Raw genomic sequence first — 21,112 nt, forward strand, 5'->3', positions numbered from 1 at the left:
AGACATTTGATTCTGGGGACTGCTAAGCTAAACCAACATACATACTTTAAAGATTTCTTGACTTCAAAATTTGGGTCTAAAGATATGTTGCTTTGGAAACGAGGTTCTGCTTTTATTTTCACAGAGGATAAGAACCTGTGGATTCCTTCCAGATTAATGTGGTTAGATGAAACAAGATGTCCTGAAAGGTTTCCGTAAACCCCTAAAATTACTTTGCCCAACAAAAAGCAGGGAGTAGTTTAGAGAGAATTACACCCAAATTCACAAATGTTCTTTATAAATATTTGTTTACATTTAAACGGGGATATGTTGTAGGGATGAATACTTTTAATTGGTATGGATCTTGATTTATTGATACAAATTTAAGGTCAATTTTGTTATATGTATGTTTCTGCTCTTGACTTAGGTACTGTGTTTGTGCAGCTCATTTAAAATGTAATGTATGATTAAGAAATATAGGTTAATAGATAATCATCTAGGGGGACTGGAGAGATGGCTCAGTGGTTAAGAGCATTGCCTGCTCTTCCAAAGGTCCTGAGTTCAATTCCCAGCAACCACATGGTGGCTCACAACCATCTGTAATGAAGCCTGGTGTCCTCTTCTGGCCTGCAGACAGAATACTGTATACATAATAAACAAATAAATAAATTAAAAAAATAGATAATCATCTATTGTTATGCCCAAATCTGCAAAGTCCCTGCAAAAGCCAACAAGGAGACCGAGTCCTGTACGTAAAAGCAAAGAACCTTTATTTTAATCAAGTTTGCAAACTTGGTCTCTCCTCATGTCCAACGTACTGGAATAAACGGAGAGCCCCGAGCTCAATTAGAATAAGGTTTTATAGTAGTAAAGGTAGGAGTGAGGGGTTTCTGAGGTTTTAGGACCCCTGATTGGCTGACATTTGTCTAGAAGTATCATGGTGAGTGTGTTCTAGCAGGTGGTCCTGTCTACAGTGGTTGGAATGTTAGGCATTCCCTTTGAATGATCTGTTCTTGGGTGGAGGTCAGGTAATCTCAGCTTGTGGTTCTTCCTGCAACCCTGCTTCAGGGTAAACTACTGAGACTCAGGCCTCTAATTAAATTTATCAATGGCCAAGTTCTACTCTGGCAGGTGATAATGATTGGAAGTAAAGAGCTTCCTTTGGGTGACCTGCCCATACTTAGCTTATCATGGCTAGCCCCCATATCTATAACAGTCATGCTTGTAGTCATGTTAATTAGGCTTTGTAGATGTACAGAGAGACATTTTAGATGGATAAGTATTCTTCAAACCTTTCAACGACTTACAGAATATGGCATTTAAAATGTTTAAGAACTTAGGACTTTTCATGATAGTGAGACTCATTTGCTCCTGGCAGCACTGCTGCTACTTCAAGGGGGTGATGGGCATTGAAGGGGCTCCTTAAGAAGTTAGCTAACCATTTGGGCAAGAAACTGCTCTTGCCTGTACTGCCTGATGGTATGCTATATATACTGGATAGGCAGGACCCATAAAAAATGACTGCTGAAGTTGCATAAAGAAAGTGAGATGGTCCTTCGGGGTTCCTGCTTCATGAAAGGGTCTGCCAGACATTTTGCAGGACCCAGAAGAAAGTGACTAACACACTGCCAATATAGGTAAAACTATCTTCAAAATTTCCTGCTTCGTGGAAAAGTCTGCCGGATACTATGGGCCTGTAGGCTGAAGATGGATGCCCCAATGGTACAGAAAAACTTTGGGTGACTGTCCAGGAAGCAAGATGTCTGTGTCAATTCTAGAGTTCTGAAAGTTGCTTACAATGTACTTCTTGTTTACTTAGGCAATAGTATATCCTACTGGAGTCTTTGATAGAATTGAAGAATAGATAGTTATAGTTTTCCTTAGTTATGATGAAAGATAAAGTAGATATAAATATTGTAACTGTAATTCTTGCCTGATAACTTTTGTTGTATGTAATCTTACTATGTTAAAGTTAAAACTTTTCTTTTTATTTAGGCAGAAAAAGGGAAGTGATGTGGGATTTTCCTCTGTATGTTGTGAATACCATTGGTTAATAAAGAAGCTGCTCTGGGCCTATTGCAGTGCAGAATAGGGCAAGGCAGGAGTTCCAAGCAGATAGAGGAGGAGAGAGTAGACAGAGTCAGGGAGACACTGGAGGAGACAGACACCAGAACTTTTCCCATTAAGCCACAGTCACGTGGCGATACACAGATGAATAGATATGGGTTGATTTAAGATATAAGAGCTAGCTATCAATACGTTTAAGGGATTGGCCAACCAATGATTTAATTAACATAGTTTTTGAGTGATTATTTGGGTCTGGGCATTCAGGAAACAAACAAGCAACCTCCACCAACACACCTTAGCAAGTCAATTTCCCACACCAAAACCTCTTATCTGAAGCTCCCCAAAGTGACAAAAGCCAAATCATTTATCAGCTACAGAACTTCTTAGTTTTTTTTCCAGTTCTTTTGCAACCAAATTTGCATACACTTTGAACCTTTTAGGACACACTCAGATAGATTTTATATACTTCAAACAGAAGGTAGCAGACACAAAAGGAAGATCAAAGCCAGGTGTTAATACACCAGAATCAAACCAACTGCAAAGTGGAAAGTTTGCACCCCAATAAGCCTCTCTGCTGATGCAATAATCCAAATCAGATGCAATCAAACCAAATTAGAAAAAGCCCAAGTTTAATAGATACAAATGCTCCCAGATGACTTTCCGGTCCCCCAGAGAGCAGATGGGAAAGGAATACCGGAAAACCATGTGTTGTTCTCCGGGGTGCAATTTAAATATCCTGTGGGAGTGGTCTTCTACATCTTAGGGGAGCGGTCATCCGTCATCATTTGGTGGTCTTTCTAGATGAGTGGGGGTGGGGTGGGAGTGGGAGGGAGGGTCAGAACTGAGGCAATTGTAGGGGAGGAGGCTTGGGGTGGAGCCTCTTCCCAAACATTTCAGACTCTGGGGGTTTGTGGATTCCAGGGGCTTGAGTGAAGCTTCCACCCAAAGAGCGAGCTCTGCAGAACTCCTGCTACAAGCAATGACAATTAGAGCTTTGAATGAACTGGACATTCTAAATTAGTTTAAAAGATACAGGTGGTTAGGACAGTTAGTAAAGATGATTACGGACATGGTTTAGGTTACTCTGACAATTGCTCCAGTAAGAGACACAAAAAAAAGGCAGAAAGAGGCTAAAAGTTACTTTCCGCTTTGTTAGATGTGAAGTTTGCAGAAGATGAAAAATAACACGGAAGGTTCATACGTTATAGACCCATGAACTCTGCGTGTGGGAGCACAGCCTGACGGTCAAAGGAAGCAGTTCTACCCTACACCCAAGCTCAGGCCTGAGCGCCGCAATCATGTAACTTACAGAATCAATCACAAGCCCCAGGATGCACCTTGAAAAAAACAAAGTTGTAAAAGGAAATTAAATGATCCTCTTGTGTGTAAAGAAAAATAGATGGCTAGCTCACCGCTCATTTAAAATTCTTCTAGAGTAAAATTAAGAATGGAAATCTGTTCCCGTGAAATCGCAAACAGCTGCCTACCGGTACAAAAGAAGCTAGCTAGCTCAAAACTAGTTAATCAGTAATAAAAAATCATTGCTTCGGGGTGAAGACGTTATGGTGGGAAAATTAAAACAAAGAAAAATGTTTAACTATTTGTGGGCTTCTAAGGAAAACATGTAACTTGTGATCTTAATATTATGTAAAGATTTTAATTTGTTTTAGGAAAATGTTATGTGGTTAAGAGGTAATCTTTCTTTGAATAGAAATCTTTGTCTTTGGTGGTATAAAAGGGATAAGGGGAAGATGTAAGACAGAAAAAGAACATCCAGCAAAGAGAAAAATAAAGCAAAGACTTAAGCTTTGACCCTCAGACAACAGTTGTGTGGTGTGTGTGTGTGTGTGTGTGTGTGTGTGAGCCTGTGTATGTGTCTATGTGTCGTGTGTGTGAGCCTGTGTATGTGTCTATGTGTCTCATGTGTGTGTGTGTGTGTGTGTGTGTGTGTCGTGTGTGCCTGTGTGTGCGTCCGCACACGCGCTCGCACACATGCATTGCGCAGTCTTCTGGCACTACTGAAAGTTGATCTAGCAGCAGTGGGAGAGAGGGAGGCTACGGAGCCTGAAAACCTCAGTCTCTCCCCTGAGGCTTTTCAAACTCTGAAAGCTCTTCTTCCCCTGGTTTAAGAGTCTGTCGGTTTGAACAAAGGCAGGCTGGCTGATTGGCTCACTAGTGTTGTGTAATTGTGCCCTGAGCTGGCCTTCCTTCATCCTGTAGGTCCAGTACCAAGGGGGTTTTACTCGAGGGAGGGAGAAAAGCCTGCTAAGCCTTTGTTTTTAAGCTGCCAGGCTTTGGTCCCAGGTCAGGAGGGTGAGGAAATTCGTCTTCATGTCATGTCCCCTCTCCCTATCTATCTGCCTAACTCACAGTTGCCTCCGTGGGGTTGCCTGCCTGCTTCTGGGGTCACAGAAATGTTCCGTAGAGTTGGAGGAATATAGTAGGAGATACTGAGTTTTTTCCAGTGCGCAACTAGTCAAGAACCTCCCTATCTCCGGCCCCACCTCATTGGCGCAGTAGCCTCCAGCGATTGAAGCTTTGGCCCCTACTTGCAAGCTTCCCCGTGACACTAGAAATGTAAACATTAGCTTTGCCCTGTCCTGGAATTCAAATTACCATATGAAAAGGTGATGGTATCTGAGTTTTGCTCTAAATTCCACTTTTTGGTCTGGGGTGGAGACCCAGCAAACCAAATGAGATGGGAGGGCTTGTTCCTTCCCAGAAGCCTCTTCCACCAGGCAGCACTGTTGAGCCTGTCATGTGCTGCCTGCTGTACTAATTTAGTGTTACTGAATTGGGGTGACAGCGCTCTAGCTCCTAACCCTGCTCCCAGTCAAGTATCCTGTATAAATCAATTAAGAGCCAAATTAGAGCCTGGCAGTAGTGGCTCACGCCTTTGCTCCCAGCCCTCAGAAGGCAGAGACAGGTGAACCTCTGTGAGTTCAAGGACTATAGAGAGGATAGGCTCCAAAGCTACAGAAAACCCTGTTTTGAAAATCAAAAAAAAAAAAAAAGTCAAATTAAGCGTGGAAAGCAGAAAATGGAGATTTATCCAGTGTAGCCACATTGGGAAGAGGGACAAAAAGATCCAACTAAGCTCCTAACTTCAATCCCCAGTGAATCCATCTTCAAATCCCAAAGTGAGATAAAAGTTTAAACTCGTGTTTAGTCTTTATTTTTATCTTATATGTATGAGTGTTCTTCCTTTATGTTTGTCTGAACAACACATGTATACAGTGCCAGTAGAAGCCAGAAGAGAGCATTGTATCTCCTATGGGCTGGAGTTACAGACCATTGTGAATCACCGTGGGGGTGCTGGGAAGGGAATCTGGATTTGCTGTTAAATGACTACATTTCCCAGCTTCCTTTGCAACCAGGTACGACAACTCCAAAAAAAGACTACTGGAGGAAAAGTAAACTACTGGCTGCAAGCATTTCCACCCCTAAAAAGGTTTGCAGTCATATTTTTCCCACTGGCAGACGGCTCGACTTCCCCGGGGTTAGATTCAGCCGCCCCTCACAGTGTGCACCTATGAGGCGTGATCCCGTCAAATCACGGCGCCTCCTTTTTTTCCTGCTTTCTCTCTTTAATCTGCCTCAGAAATCTGCCACTCTGGGGTAACAAAAGCAGCTAATAACCCGTGGAAGGAGGATTATTAGTAAGAGGTTAGGAAGTTGAGTGTGTCACCACTGGGGAATGTTCCCATGTTCAGTCCAGGATGTAATGTTAGCCACGGAATGCCGTAGCAGCTGCACACAAGGCACTAGGTAAACTGAGTCTTTGGTCAGGATTGCTCTTATTTTCATAGTGGTGGTGACAACTGCCACCAACCTGCCATCTCAATACCTGGTGTGTGCATCACAGAGTCACGAAGGAAACGCTCCCAACTGCCTAGGCGCTTTCTATTGGCTCAGTTTCCACTGTTGATAACAGAGGCTCAACTGCCTGTGCGATCGACCTAACTGGAACTGCAGTCTACCCACCCATCCACCCACTCACATATCCTCCCATCTGTTTCCTCCTGCTAACTGAACTCCACTTTGCAACTTCGCTGTCAAACCTGTGCCTTGCAGTGGCCCGACTTGCAGCCGCCTCACGGTTGCCAGTATTTTCTCTGTTGTTTGGTTTTTCTCTGTTTACATTTCTACCAACTTCCTTGAGAGTCTAAGGACTTGTGAAAGCCTCTCAACCTTGCTGTGACCTCTTGGGGCTTTTACAGCCGTTCTGTAACCCACACATCTATTTACTGTGTGATGTGTGTACGACTGAGAGTATTTATTAACACGGAAACCTAAGTGTTTGCCTTGGTCGGGTTATCAAAGAAAACAGGGATATCTAGCAAATCGCTGTTGGAACACGGCCAGAAGAGTGACTAACGATGTACGATGTCTTGGGGAACTGTGAGAGGCTCTAGGAAAAAAGGCAAAAAAGCCAGGCAGTGGTGGCGCACGCCTTTAATTCCAGCACTTGGGAGGCAGAGGCAGGTGGATCTCTGGGAGTTTGAGGCCAGCCTGGACTACAGAATGAGTTACAGGAACCCTGTCTCCAAAAAATAAAAATGAATGAATGAATGAGTGAATAAAATAAAAGGCAAAGAGCCTTTTACCTCAGGTGCCTTTTGTTCCCTGGTTTGTTCTTGGATGTGATTTTGCGCCTCCTGTGTTTAACGTTTACCTTCAATTTATAGGACATGTTTACTCTTGTTGGATGCCACCCGATCTTGTCAGTGTTCCCCAAATCTGAATATGGCCTCTGTCTTGTGCTTTCCCAGATATGATCTCTAGTGTGTGCCAGGCAATCGCGCTTGAACTGATCTGTGCTGAGAAAGTTCTGGGGAAAGGCTGTTCTGTTAATATTTATTACGTGCTTACTGACACTTGTTCCCATGTTTTGCTGAACTCAAACAGTCTCCCATAAGTCATCACTTTCCTTGTTTCATGCATGTAATAAAGACGCACTGAAACGGAAGTAAGGCTGTCCCGGCAGCAAACTGTAGTCTGCCCATCCTCTCAGATCCTCCGATTGGACATCGTGAAGAGAAGGTCTGCCAGGTCCGCTGGGAAGCCGCCGCTGCCACTGTGACTGCTGTACCTTGTAAACTTACGTCATTTAATAAATTCTGGTATAAATGCATCTCCCATTAGACTGATGTCACTCTCCTGCTGCTTAGTGGGTGCCCCCCCAGCCCACTACATCGCTGATACTGAGATGCACTGCAGTGAAGAGGAAGAGAGAGACAGGAAGCTGAGAAAGGAATCAGAGATCTCTTACAACGAGTAACAGCAAAACAGATACTAGGTTTACCAGGAAATTCTGTTAAAATTTAATTTACAGGTGCTGGAGAGATGGCTCAGTAGCTAAGAGCGCAAACTGTTTATCCAGAGAACCAGGTTCAGTTCTTAGCACCCTCAGAGTGGTTCACGACCATCCATAATTCCATTTTCAGAGGACTCAGTGCAGGAGGAGAGGAAGGAGGGGGAACTGGGATTGGTATGTTAAAAAAATTAATTATATATAAAAAAGAAATATATGTACTTTATACACATACACTAAAAAAAGAGACAGCAATGTCACATGCTCAGGGCATGAAAGTGGTACACAGATATATATATGTATATATATACACATATATATGTATATATATATATATGCAAAACACAAACAAAATAAAAATAAATGAATCTTTTTAAAAAAATATTAATTTGGACTGGGCAGTGGTGGCACATACCTTTAATTCCAGCACTCGGGAGGCAGAGGAAGGCAGATCTTTGTGAGTTCAAAGCCATCCTGGTCTACCAAAATGAGTTCTAGGACAGGCTCCAAACCTACAGAGAAACCTTGTCTCAACCCCCCCCCCAGAATATAATTTAGAGGCCATCAGATAGGTCACCTGTAGCATTACATTCTGCTACAAACAATCCAAGTCCATCTCAGAATGAGTCTTCCCATCCTAGAAGACAAGTCAGAATAAACCAGCTAACTCTAACCAGGGCTCAAGAACCTATTAATGGAGCTCTGCCATGAGCGTCATTCTGGGTCTAGGTGTTTGCCCACATCAAGAGAAAGCAATGTCCTGACTCTGGACTGACAACAGGGAAACCTGCATAGGACCTAACTAGGCCCCTAGGCCCCTGTGTAACATGAAGTCTTGCTTGTTGTGGTTTCCATCCTGTCCAGTTCCCACAGCCGGCAAGTCCCAAAGAAAATCACACAGGGGTCTCCATAAGATTATAAACTGATTGGCCCATTAGCTCAGGCTTCTTATTAGCTCTTGTAGCTTTTATTAACCCGTTATTGATGTAGGTGTGTCTTTCTATGTGCTACTTTCATTGGTTAATTAATAAAGAAACTGCTTGGCCTGATAGGTCAGAACATAGGTGGGTGGAGTAGACAGAACAGAATGCTGGGAAGAAGGCAATGAGGCAGTCGCCATGACTCTCCTCTCTGAGACAGCCGCAGGTTAGAATCCTCCTGGTAAACTGCCACCTCGTGGTGCTACACAGATTATTAAAAATGGGTTAGATCAATATGTAAGAGTTAGCCAATAAGAGGTTACAGATAATGGGCCAGGCAGTGTTTAAAAGAATACAGTTTCCATGTAATTATTTCGGGTAAAGCTAGCTGGGCGGGCGGCGGGAAGCAGCCCGCCGTTCCTTTTACACATTATTCTTATCTATGTTAACCACATGGCTCAGTACCTTTTTTAGCAGGCAGGTCACATCCTGCTTCTTTTTTGATCTGGGCAGAACTGGGAAGGAATGGGCTTCCTCCTTCCTAGAATTCTTCTGTTCTTATCGCCCTGCCTCTACTTCCTGTCTGGTTGACCTGCCTATACTTCCTACCTGGCCAATTAGCTTTTATTTAAAACATGATTGACAGAATACAGACAATTACCCTGCACCACCCTTGAATGCAGGTGACAATGATATGGCTTGGGCAGTATATGGGGGCATTGACAGTGGGACCAGGATGTAACTCTAATGCATGAACTGACTTTGTGGAGCCCATTCTCTATGGAGAGAGACCTTGCTCAGCCTAGACCAGGGGTGGGGGTGGAGTGGGGAGGGCCTTGGTCCTGCCTCAATGAGGAGATGGGACAGACTTAGTTGACTTCCCAGGGGAAACCTTACCCTCTCTGAGGAGCAGATGGTGGGGGGGAAGGTAGGGGTAGTGGGAGAAGAGGAGGGAGGGGGAACTGGGATTGGTGTGTAAAATAAATAAATAAATAAATAAAATTAATTATATAAAAAAGAAATATATGTACTTTATACACAAACACTAAAAAAAAAGAGATAGCAATGTCACATGTAGAAAACTGGAAAAATGAATGCATTTACAATTTTGCTCATAACTAGGGAAAGAGAAAATCTATCTGCCTTTGCCTTTGTCTTGACTTTAGCTATGCCTGTACTGGAACTGGCTCTTGTAGACCAGGCTGGCCTCAAACTCACAGAGATCCACTTGCCTCTGCCTCCCGAGTGCTGGGATTAAAGGCATGTACCACTACCACTCAGCTCCACTGACTTCTAAACACACATTTTAAGTTTACCAAATATGCCACTGCTTAGAAATTCCTTAGTAGCAGATGGTGGTAACTTGCTCAGGAAGGCAGAGGCAGGAGGATTTTTATGAATTCAGGATCAGTCTGGTTTACGTAGTGGTTTCCAGGGCAGTCAGAGCTATATAGTGAGACCCTGTCTCAAAAAGCAATAATATGAATTCCTTTTAGCAATCCACAAAATCATATTGTAGCAATTTAATTGGTGTTCAAATACAAGCTATCTTCTGTCTCTCAGTGAGTTTAACAACAATTATCTGTCATCTACAGAGCAAGGCAACAGCCTGCATGGCAACTGAGTTTTTCAGCAGTAGCAGTTGGCTGGGCCATGGTGGCACATGTCTTTAATTCCAGCACTCGGGAGGCAGAGGCAGGTGAATCCCTGAGTTCGAGGTCAGCCTGGTCTACAGAGCTAGTTTCAGGACAGCTAGGACTGTTACACAGGGAAACCCTGTCTTGAAAAAAACCATGTGTCTGGTTTCTGAGGGGCAGTTTAAGTACTCTGTGGGAGTGGTCTTGAGCATCTCTGGGGGAGGAGCTGTGTTTGGCAGGCTTTCTGAGATGAGGCATGGTTGGGGAGAGAGGTGGGGGAGGGGTTTGTGTTAGAGCTTCCACCAGAACATCTCAGTCTCTTTGGGTATATGGATGCCAGGGTCTGGGGTGGAGCTTTCAACAGAACAGGCATCTTCAGCATCTCCGTCATAAAATGAAATCACATGCCATATCTGACTTCGACTTTTGAAAATGTGCACACCCATGATTGTCACAGATCATGGATAGCTTCATACTTAACAATTGTACATCTCATAATGAAAGCTATCATTTGTATACTAACTTAAAAAATTAAATAAAACTGGGCAGTGGTGCCTAGACCTTTAATCCTAGTGTTTGGCTGGAAGCATCACCTCAGCCCCTAACATCCTTATTCAGAAAAGTCTGGAATGTTTGGCTGAGGACTTCACTCCAGATCCTGGCATCCATTTTGGAACGTTGAGTGGAAAGCTCCATTTCAAGCCCCTCCCCTGGGAGTTGCCTCAATCCAAACTCCACCTCCAAGAAAGCCACTCCCACAGGCTATTTAAAGTGCCCCACAGAGAATGAACACATGGACTCCCCTTTTTGCTCTCTGGTGGTCATTCAGGTTCTTCTTTCCCCCTCTCTGTTTTTTCCGGGGGGCCACCCAGGAGCGCTGTCGTCCATTAAACCTGGGCTTTTCCTAGTTCAGTCCGATTTTGTTTAATTTGGATTATTACGTCGGCGGAGAGGTCTGTCGGTTCGGAAATACTTAACACCCAGCACTTGGGAGGCAGAGGCAGGCAGATCTCTGTGAGTTTGAGGCCAGTAGGCCAGCCTGATCTACAGAGTGAGTTCCAGGATACCGAAAAGCTACACAGAGAAACCCTGTCTTGAAAACAAAACAAAACAACAAGAAAAATATTTTTTTTTAAATTATTTATTATGTATATAATGTTCTGGGCACCAGATCTCATTATAGATGGGTGTGAGCCACCATGTGGTTGCTGGGAATTGAACTCAGGACCTCCGGAACAGCAGTCAGTTCTCTTAACCTCTGAGCCATCTCTCCAGCCCAACAAGAAAAATATTAAATAAAAAACTTGAACACTTAAAGTCCTCCTGGAAAGAAACAGCACAATCCAATTAAAGATTTTAGGTGGGGAAGGGGTAAAGGGAGAAATTACTGAGACACACACACACACACACACACACACACGCAACTGGAAGTGAAGGGTATTTCAGGAGTGATATAAAAAGCTAATGCAGGGCTGGAGAAATAGTTCAGAAGTTAAGAGCACAGGTTGCCTTTCAGCTGGGAGGAGGCAATGGTGCAACTTTCTTTTCTTCGGTCATCCCGAATCCGGGTTCATCTGACACCAGCCACCTCCACCAGGCCACCCAAGTTAGATGCCAATGAGATCAAAGTCGTGTACCTGAGATGCACCGGAGGTAAGGTCGGCGCCACACCCGCCTTGGTCCCCAAGATTGGCCCCCTGGGTCTGTCTCCGAAGAAAGTTGGTGGTGATATTGCCAAGGCAACCGGTGACTGGAAAGGCCTGAGGATTACAGTGAAACTGACCATCCTGAACAGATAGGTCCAGATTGAGTTGGTGCCCTCTCCCTCTGCCTTGATCATCAAAGCCCTCAAGGAGCCACCAAGAGACAGGAAGAAGCAGAAGAACAGGGGCTGGAGAGATGGCTCAATGGTTAAAAGCACTGGCTGCTCTTCCAAAGGTCCTGAGTTCAATTCCCAGCAACCACATGGTGGCTCACAGCCATCTGTAATGAGATCTGGTGCCCTCTTCTGGCCTGCAGGCATACATGCGGACAGAATACTGAGAATACTGTACACATAATAAATAAATAAATCTTAAAAAATAAAAAATAAAAAAAGAAGCAGAGAAACATTAAAAACAGCGGAAATATCACTTTTGACAAGATCGTCAACATTGCCTGGCAGATGTGACACAGGTCTTTAGCCAGAGAACTTTCTGGAACTATTAAAGAGATCCTGGGTCTGTGGGCTGCAATGTGGATGGATGCCACCCTCATGATATCATTGATGACATCAACAGTGGTGCTGTGGAATACCCAGCTAGCTAAGAAGCAACAAGAGAAAATATTTCAATAAAAGACCATCTGATAAAAAAAAAAAAAAAGGAGCACTGGCTGTTCTTCCAGAGATTCTGAGTTCAAGTTCTAGCAACCACATGGTGGCTCACAACCATCTATAATGATATCTGGTGCCCTCTCTGGCCTGCAGACATATATATCAGGCAGTACACAGCGTGTATAATAAACAAAAAAGTTTATTTTGGTTTTTCGAGAGAGGGTTTCTCTATAGCTTTGGAGCCTGTCCTGGAACTCACTCTGTGTAGGGCCCGGGTCTACCCTTGCTCCTGGGGTGCATCTTGAGGACAGTTTCTGGTCAGTCAGCTAAAACATCCTGTTTGTTCCTATGCTCCCTCTGCCCTGCCTGGCGATTATCTGTAGGGCATTGTTTCATCTTTGGTATTGTAATTTCCCACCTGCCTGGGAGGAAATCCTTGTGCAGCAGCTAAATATATAAGGATTTCCCCAAAGTTGAATAAACGGCATTCGGCAGATCTCCTTTCCAATGACCCAGGTCTCTTGTGTGTTCTTTCAATCTCCAGGCCCTTGCCCGACTCGTATACAGTACAGTGGCGCGCGAACTGTACCGAGGGGGTAACACAGAATTGAGTGTTACAACTCTGTAGACCAGGCTGGCCTCAAACTCACAGACATCTGCCTGTCTCTGCCTCCTGAGTGCTGGAAATAAAGGCCTAAGCCACCACTGCCCAGCAAATAAATATTTTTTTTTTTTTTAAAAAAGTGCACGCTTCTAATCCCAGTACTCAGGAAGCAGAGGCAGGCGGATCTCTGGCCAGCCCAATCTCTAGAGCAAGTTCCAGGACAGGTTCCAAAGCTACACAGAGAAAACCTGTCTCAATAAAACAAAAATGTAAACAAAAAAAACCCCAAAAAACAAACAAAAAACTGGCTATCTTTTATAACCAGGTAAGGCTCCTAAGCAGTGGGACAAGGGCATCAACCCAGCCACCCAGCCACAAGACTCTCTGTCCTGCCTGCAAGATGTGCTGGGGTGATGGTGGCACAGAACTTGTGGGAGTGGCCAGCCAATGACTGGTCCTACTTGAGGTTCACAAGAGGAAGCCCATGTCTGACACTATGTGAATGTCCAAGAACCAGAGGCTAGACAGCCCAGAGACCCAGGTTAGATCCAAATATGACTGGGAAAAAACAAAAAGTCAATAAAATGATGCCTAATGATATCTGCTATCCTCAGAGATCGGTGCCTAGTCCAACTGTCATCAGAGAGGCATTATCCAGTAACTGACGGAAGCAAACACAGAGACCCACAGCCAAACACCAGACAAAGTCAGGGGAACCCTTCAGAAGAGGGGGAGGAAGACTTCTAGGAGACAGAGGGGTTGAGGACACCACAAGAAAATGACCCACGGAATCAACTAACAGGACGCATAGGGGCTCACAGAGATCGAAGCAGCAATCACAGACCTTGCATGGGTCTGAGCTTGGTCCTCTGCATATACCTTATGGCTGTGTGGCTTGATGTCCTTGTGGGACTCCTAACAGTGGGAGTGGGGGTGCCTCTGACTCTTTTGTACTTGGGAAGCTTTACTACTGGGTTGCCTTGTCCAGCCTTGATATGAGGGTTTGTGCCTAGCCTTACTGTAATAATGTTATGTCATGTTCAGTTTTGCCCCTGGGAGACCTGATTTTTTTTTCTTTTTTAGGGAAGTGGAGGGGTGGAATGGATCTGGGGGAAAGGGGAAGGAACTGGGAGGAGTGGAAGTAGGGGAAACTATGGTGAGGATGTAATGTATGTAAAAAATTTTAAAAAATTAAAAGAAAAGATTTTTTTGTATATTACTTAGGAGTACTCTAATTTAATTCTATCGTTATATGTTAAGGTATTTCTGGGGCTGAGAGCTGGCTCAGTGGTTAAGAGCACTTGTTGCTGTTCCAGAGGACTGGAGCTTGGTCCCCAGCTTCTGGGGATCCGACTCTCTCTGAGGGTACCCACACACATGTGGCATATAAACACAGACACATGCACACCTACTATCGTATTATCTTAGCAGCCAAATAAAAGTTTCCAGCAACTTAACACAATTTCTATCCTATGACTTAATGAACATTGTTTCATGTGAGGATTCAGAGGTATGCGTGAATGTGTTCATATAGACCTCTGTCTACACAGATACTGACTGGATCAGTCATCCTGAAAATTGAAGGCTAAAAGTTCAAAGCAACAATAATTATACACTATGATTATTTTATGACTCAAATATCAAATGGATTTGATATTTATGCAAATTACAGACTCTAAGGGCATTTCCAGTTAATGGAGAAATATGACCTCAATGATCTTTTTTTAAAAATATTTATTTATATATTATGTATACAATATTCTCTCTGTGTGTATGCCTGCAGGCCAGAAGAGGGCACCAGACCCCATTACAGATGGTTGTGAGCCACCATGTGGTTGCTGGGAATTGAACTCAGGACCTTTGGAAGAGCAGGCAATGCTCTTAACCTCTGAGCCATCTCTCCAGCCCCCACCCCCCCAACTTCAATGATCTTAAAGCCTGATTTACTAAAGCATTTCTCTTCCTAACCCCGCCCCCAACCCGTAACCATTGTGATGGCTAATCTTGATTGTCAGCTTGACTATGCGGGGAAGCAACTAAAACCCAGGCGAGAGCACCTGGGAGGGATTTTCTTGACTGGATCATTTGAGGTGGAAAACACACCCTAAGTCTTGCCTACACCCTTCTGGTGGTAATCTCCATAAAAGAACATTGAAGGAAGCTTCTGCTTTTTCCCTATTTGCCCTCACTCTTGCTGGTAAGTTCATCTGTCCTGTGGCTGAGACATTCCTTCGCTGGTGTTAGAACCCACTTCTTTGGGGTTCCAAAGTAAATTAAAAACCAACTGAGACATCCAGCCTTGTGGAGTGGCCAGGTACTGGAGTTCTTGTTGGACCTGCCGGACCACAGCCCATAAGGCACTCTAGTAAGTCTTGTATACATATGTCCTAGTCAGGGTCACTGTTGCTGTGATGAAGCACCGTAGTCAAAGCAACTTGGTGGAGAAAGGGTTTATTTGGCCTATACTTCCATATCATTGTTCTTCATCACTGGAAGAAATTAGGACAGGAACTCAAGCAGGGCAGGAACCTGGAGGAAGGAGATGATACAGAGGCCATGGAGGAACACTTCTTACTGGCTTGTTTTCTGTGACTTTGCAAAGCCTGCTTTCTTAGAATTCAGAACCACCAGGCCAGGAGAGGGTCCACAGCAGGCTAGGCCCCTCCCATCAATCACTAATTAGGAAAATAACCTGTTTAGCCCTGGCTGTCCTGAAACTCACTCTGTAGACAAGGCTGGCCTCGAACTCAAAGGTCCATCTGCTTCTGCCTCCTGAGTGCTGGGATTAAAGGTGTGTATCACAAGTGTCACCACTAACCAGGTGGTCACATTTCTCTTAATAGTCATCAAAAGTGCTCTTACATATTAACAATCTATGAAACACAGTAATAAACCCACATATATTATCTTTTGAGTTTGATTTTGAGAGGTTCAAAGTACTGAAGCACACATGATAGAGCAATATACTGATATAAATATATCAGCTCTGTTAGTAGACAGTTAAATCAGATTATATTTCTAAGCAATAGAAATAAGCCAGGGACACTCGTCTAAGCGTAATTGTGGTGGCTCATTTACAGTTTGGAGGCTTAGTCCATTATCATTATGGAGGGAAGCAAGACAACATGCAGGCAGACATGGTGCTAGAGAAGGAACTTAAGAGTTCTAACGTCTTGACTCACAAGCAACAGGAAGTGGTCTGTCTCATTGGGCGTGGCTTGAGCATATAAGAGAGCTCAAAGCCCACCTCCACAGTGACACACTTCCTCCAACAAGACCACACTTCTTCCAACAAGAGCACATTTCCCCATATGCCCCTCCCTGAGGGGGCACTTTTTTTTCAAACCACTATACAACTCTTGCAGAGGACCTGGGTTTGATTCCTGGCATCCACATGGTGGTCCACATCCATCTTTAACTCCAGATTCAGGAGCTCCATTACCTTCTTCTTGCCTCCAGGCATGCTGGTGGTGCATATACATACACAAAGGCAGAAAGCTCATACACATAAAGTAAATAAGTCTAAAAAAATTTTAGAAATTACATGAAAGAGAAAAATATTACATTTTTTTCCCCATTAGAGCCTGAGCTGCCTCCTCTGGTGCCTAGTAAATGTCAATCTTCAATATAATTTTGAATAAAGCTTAGCAGAAAACTCCGTAGAAAACCCAAATCCTTCTAAGCATTCAAATAGATGAACCTATGCTGACCATTCACGTTCAAACCACCACAACTGACGTGTTCTTGTTTTGTCTTGGGTTTGTTTGATTGACTGGAAGGATTTGGCTTTGTACTATTAATCCCAAAGATTCGAGGAGAAAGACCACTAACCCAAATCATTATGGCCAAATGAATTAAAACAAGGGTTTTTTAATCCGTGTGCTCTGACTGCCTCCCTCCCCCTGAGGTGGGATTTAGGAGGTCAGCACTAGAGGCGGGGATGATAAGGTGTTTATAGTTTAGGGGCAGGGGTTCCCAAATGGGGGGTTGGCAGGCTAATAGGCCGGGTTACAGACACGGGAAGTGAAAAGGTGGTCATAACAAGGGAGCCATAACAACAAGTGATTGTAATAGTCTTTGAAACAAAAGCAGGGGTGCAAGATGGCCTTATCAAATTTTTTTTAAAAATATTTTTATGGTTTATTTAACTTTATTTTATGTGCATTGGTGTGAAAGTGTCAAATCTCCTGCAACTGGATCTTCAGACAGTTGTAAGCTGCCATGTGGGTGCTGGGAATTGAACCCGGGTCCTCTGCAAGAGCAATCAGTGCTCTTAACCACTGAGCCATCTCTCCAGCCCCCCCTTATCAACTTTTTGAAACAAAGAAATGGTTGATGTTTCCTGGAACAGGCAATATAGAACCATTTGTAGTTAAGGTTACAGGTGGGGCATAGCCCAATCCTTGAGAAAGAGGAGTTTAATCATAAACAGAAATGAGCCTAGTTTGTCTTTACTAGAAGATGGCTTTCAAGCCAAAAATGGAGGCAGGCTGGTTCGTCAGTATCCACTTCATGAAAATCCCAACAGAGGTCTGCACCATTGTATGGTAGTAGAGCTGAGTACCCTGACACTTCCAATAACCCTCTGGTACCTAGAGTCACCCCAGCAGGTGTGTGTGGAGTGTAGGAAGCACCAGCTCTTTAAACAGGTGTGTGTGCACATGCGGGCTACAGGGAGCACCAGCTCTTCAAATACTGGGGATCTAAATGGATCACTAATAAAGCTTGCTGCAACCGGGCTCGTGGAGGCTCATGCCTTTAATCCCAGCACTCGGGATGCAGAGGCAGGACAGCCTCTAAAGCTACAAAGAAGCCCTGTCTTGAAAAACAAAACAAAACAACAACAACAACAAAAAAGATTTGCTGCAGCTATTAAGTCTATAGGAGTTGTGCAAAGATGGGGACAGACCAAAGTCTAGTAAACCAGAAGCAAACTTTATTCCAGGAAAAAACTAAAAATTAAAAAAAATAAATCTCCATGAGACACAAAAAGTTTATCAGTTAGCCGAGACCACAGCCAGAGACAGACTTGTAAGGCTACTGCAAAAGATGGTTTTCTTTTTTTTTAATTTTAATTTTTAAAATCTTATTTAGAAAGGCTAAACATATTCACTTGTCGATTTTTCTTCAGCTCTAAGTAAATAGTTTTAAAAAACATAAAGTTGAAAGTACACTCAAGAGTAACTGCTGAGACACAGTTCTGAAAAGGCAGAAAATGTGCTTTCCTTTTACAGAAAAGGTTAAATCCATATTAGCAGCAAATTTTATACATAGAAATAAAGCTGGGTTTAAAACTCCAGATTTGTGTAAACACAAAACACGTCCCTTCGTTTTCTTAGGAAATCCAGAGCAGCCCCGTTCACTCTGGAAGGCTTCTTCCCACTACGATATTCCACAGTTGGCAGCTCGATTTGGTCCCCGTTAGCCTTGGTCTTTCAGCCCAGCCTTCGGTCCAACACCAGGTCAGAGAGCATGTTCAGGTCTTTCAGGAATGGCTGAGCTGCCAGGATCTCGCCGATCTTCATTTTGCTCAGAATCAGGGAAGATCTTCAGCAGGGCCTCCCTCAGCTCGCTGGTCTCTGCAGAAGATCTGTGTGCTGGCATGAGATGGTTCTGCTGTGGACCGAGAACGGTGGTCAGGGATGTGAAGTGGGGCTGCTGCGGAAGCCAAGGTCCTTAAGAGGCTCCCTGGTTCCGATATGGAGGCTCGTGGCTGGTGGAAGCTACTTGGGTGTTGTGGCTCCGGGCGAACGTGTCCACATTTGGCAGGGCACTGAGTAGAGGCTCCACGTCTCTACGAAAGCCCTCCTTTCTAAGGAATTCTTCTAGCCAAGGCCCGTTTCTTCCCAGAGGGTTGTCAGGAACCATAAATATGTCCCCCATGAACGTGTACTGAAGCAATCTTTTGGCAATAATTTCTCTCCAGGACACTGACTCAGCTACAAACTCTCTGAAGTTATCATTACTTACGATGGCACCCCCAGTCTTGTGCACTAAGTGTTGTAGGAACCTGTCAACATGAGAAGCAATTCGTTCTCCAAAGACCGTCCTGAAAGGAGTTAAAGATAATATTCCAAGCTCCTGGAGCTGGGTCAAGAAGTGCTGTTCTGTGACATTAGGATCGCGCCTTGTTCTCCACTGCGGCACAAACACAGTGATGTTTCTGTGGCCAAGCTTCCAAAAATATTCAACGGCAATTGCTATTCCACGGCAACTAAAGAACTTTTTCACACCATGGATAAGTGCAACATTACATCCATCTATAACAATATGCTTCAAATCTGCTCTGCCGGGTTCATTTTTTAATTCCAGCTTGTATGGTATTCTCAGCATATCTCTAAATCTCTGAACCCCCGTAACGACGGAATTGGTATGATCAGAGGCCCCTGCCAATCCTGCATCGGTATCTGAAGGTAAGAGCTGGGGCAGCGGCAGCGGTGGAGAAAGCTGGGAATGATGTGGCTTATGCTGAGGGTATCTACAGCAGCCAGAAGGTTTCTCACAGGCAGCTTTCACGTTATTGGGAAGCGAGGGTTCAGCTTCCTGTTGAATGTCATTTTCGGAAAAAGCTGGGCCTCTCTGGTGGCCTGTAGCTCCCCTTGAAATGAAGCTGACTTCTTTTTTTTAAAGATTTATTTATTATGTATACAGCATTCCTTCCATGTATGTTTGCATGCCAGAAGAGGGCACCAGATCTCATTATAGATGATTGTGAGTCACCATGTGGTTGCTGGGAATTGAACTTGGGACCTCAGGAGGAGCAGTCAAGGCTCTTAAACTCTGAGCCATCTCTCCAACCCCGAAGCTGACTTTAGGACAGGAAGAGGCAAGAGACAGCGAGAGGCCATCGATCTCAAGGTCCACATTACCACTGCCCTTCTGGTTTGAGCCCCACATTTCATGTTTCTGTCCTGCTGGCCCTGTTCTGAAAGAATTTACTCGGCCGTTTGAGGTGTATGGTTTAGAGTCTTTAAACGATAACTGGGAAAATTTTTCCTCCATATTTTGCTCTGTGTGTTCTTGGGAGTGAAATCTCCTGTGAGCTCATTTGTGCTGCCCCCAACACCTGCACTTCTGCTCTGAGCAGCATCTGGACACACAGAGCACGGGGCACAAGCTCTGTGTCCTTGGAGCCTTTGGTTCTCTTTCTCAATTTCCTCCAAGAGCAATAATGGCTGTGTCGAAGGCTCACACTTCCCGATGACTTTCTCAACAATCTCTTTGGAATAGCCCATGTTACTAAAGAATTTCACAGCGATGATGTACTTCATTTCTTCTGTGCAGACACTGATATTTTGTTAATGTTCTGCACCAACTTGACTTCCTGAATCAAGTTGATTTGCCTGCACAAGTGAAAAAGAACAGGAAGGTCGTCACATTTAACCAGTTCTGCTCATAACTGACCCTTGTCAGTCAATAAAATCAATTGGCCAGAACTAGTATTCAGCGTTACTATTGACGTGATTGTAGGAGAGATTGGCAGCACTGATTACACTCAGTGGGTTATGGAAAGCACAAAAGAACATGATGTTTGCACAGGATGAGATGGGGCAGTCTGGGAGGTGATGGAGGTCTGATGAAAGGCTGATAAGATCAAATACATTGTTCATATGTATAAAATGACCACAGAAGGAATGAAAAAGAGAAAAGGGAGAACTTAGAAATGGAGTCCGGTAGGTGATGAGCACACTGTTCTGCACTAGACAGGAAATGCAGTGTCCTTTAGAAAAAAAAAAGCGGAGTGCAAAGCAAAGGCTGGCAAGGCCGGGTAAGTGCACAGAGATGGCATAGCTTCCCAGGCTCGTCTCTGTGACTCACACAAACACCCTCTGCCTCCGTAGACTGTCTTGTCGGTCTCTGCCATAGGCTACTATTCCCTCATCCTTCACCGCTCAATCCCCACGCTTTCTAGACCCCAAATGTAGGCTTTTACCATTTCTCTCCTTCTAGTCATGATTACTTTTAAAAATTCTATTTGTTTCATAAAATACTATACACCCTTCATAATTTAAGCAATGTAGGAAGCCATCCTTACACAAGCCAGATGGAAGAGTAGATAGTTTGGCATCTGAATTCCACAAATATACATACTTTGAATATAGTACCATCTTAGTATGCCTCCATGCTGCTCTGATAAAATGCTGACCTGAAGCAATTTATGGAAGAAAAGGGTTCCTTACGTCAGCTTACAGATTAAAGTCTACCATCAAGAGAAGGCAAAGCAGAAACTCAACACAGGAATCTGGAAAAGAAACTGAAGACAGATAGAGTGGAGCA

The 21,112-nt window shown here is 44.0% G+C and overlaps 2 pseudogenes; one reads left to right on the top strand and one right to left on the bottom strand.

Annotated features, from left to right (window-relative positions):
* The first annotated feature begins 11,381 nt into the window (after positions 1 to 11,381).
* On the top strand, positions 11,382 to 12,274 carry LOC125415952 (large ribosomal subunit protein uL11 pseudogene; annotated as a pseudogene).
* Positions 12,275 to 17,749: 5,475 nt separating this feature from the next.
* On the bottom strand, positions 17,750 to 19,459 carry LOC125415845 (NEDD4-binding protein 1 pseudogene; annotated as a pseudogene).
* Between the last annotated feature and the right edge of the window lie 1,653 nt (positions 19,460 to 21,112).

Source organism: Myodes glareolus, chromosome 7 (assembly GCF_982192425.1).
Source record: "Myodes glareolus chromosome 7, mMyoGla1.1, whole genome shotgun sequence".
Taxonomy (NCBI): domain Eukaryota; kingdom Metazoa; phylum Chordata; class Mammalia; order Rodentia; family Cricetidae; genus Myodes; species Myodes glareolus.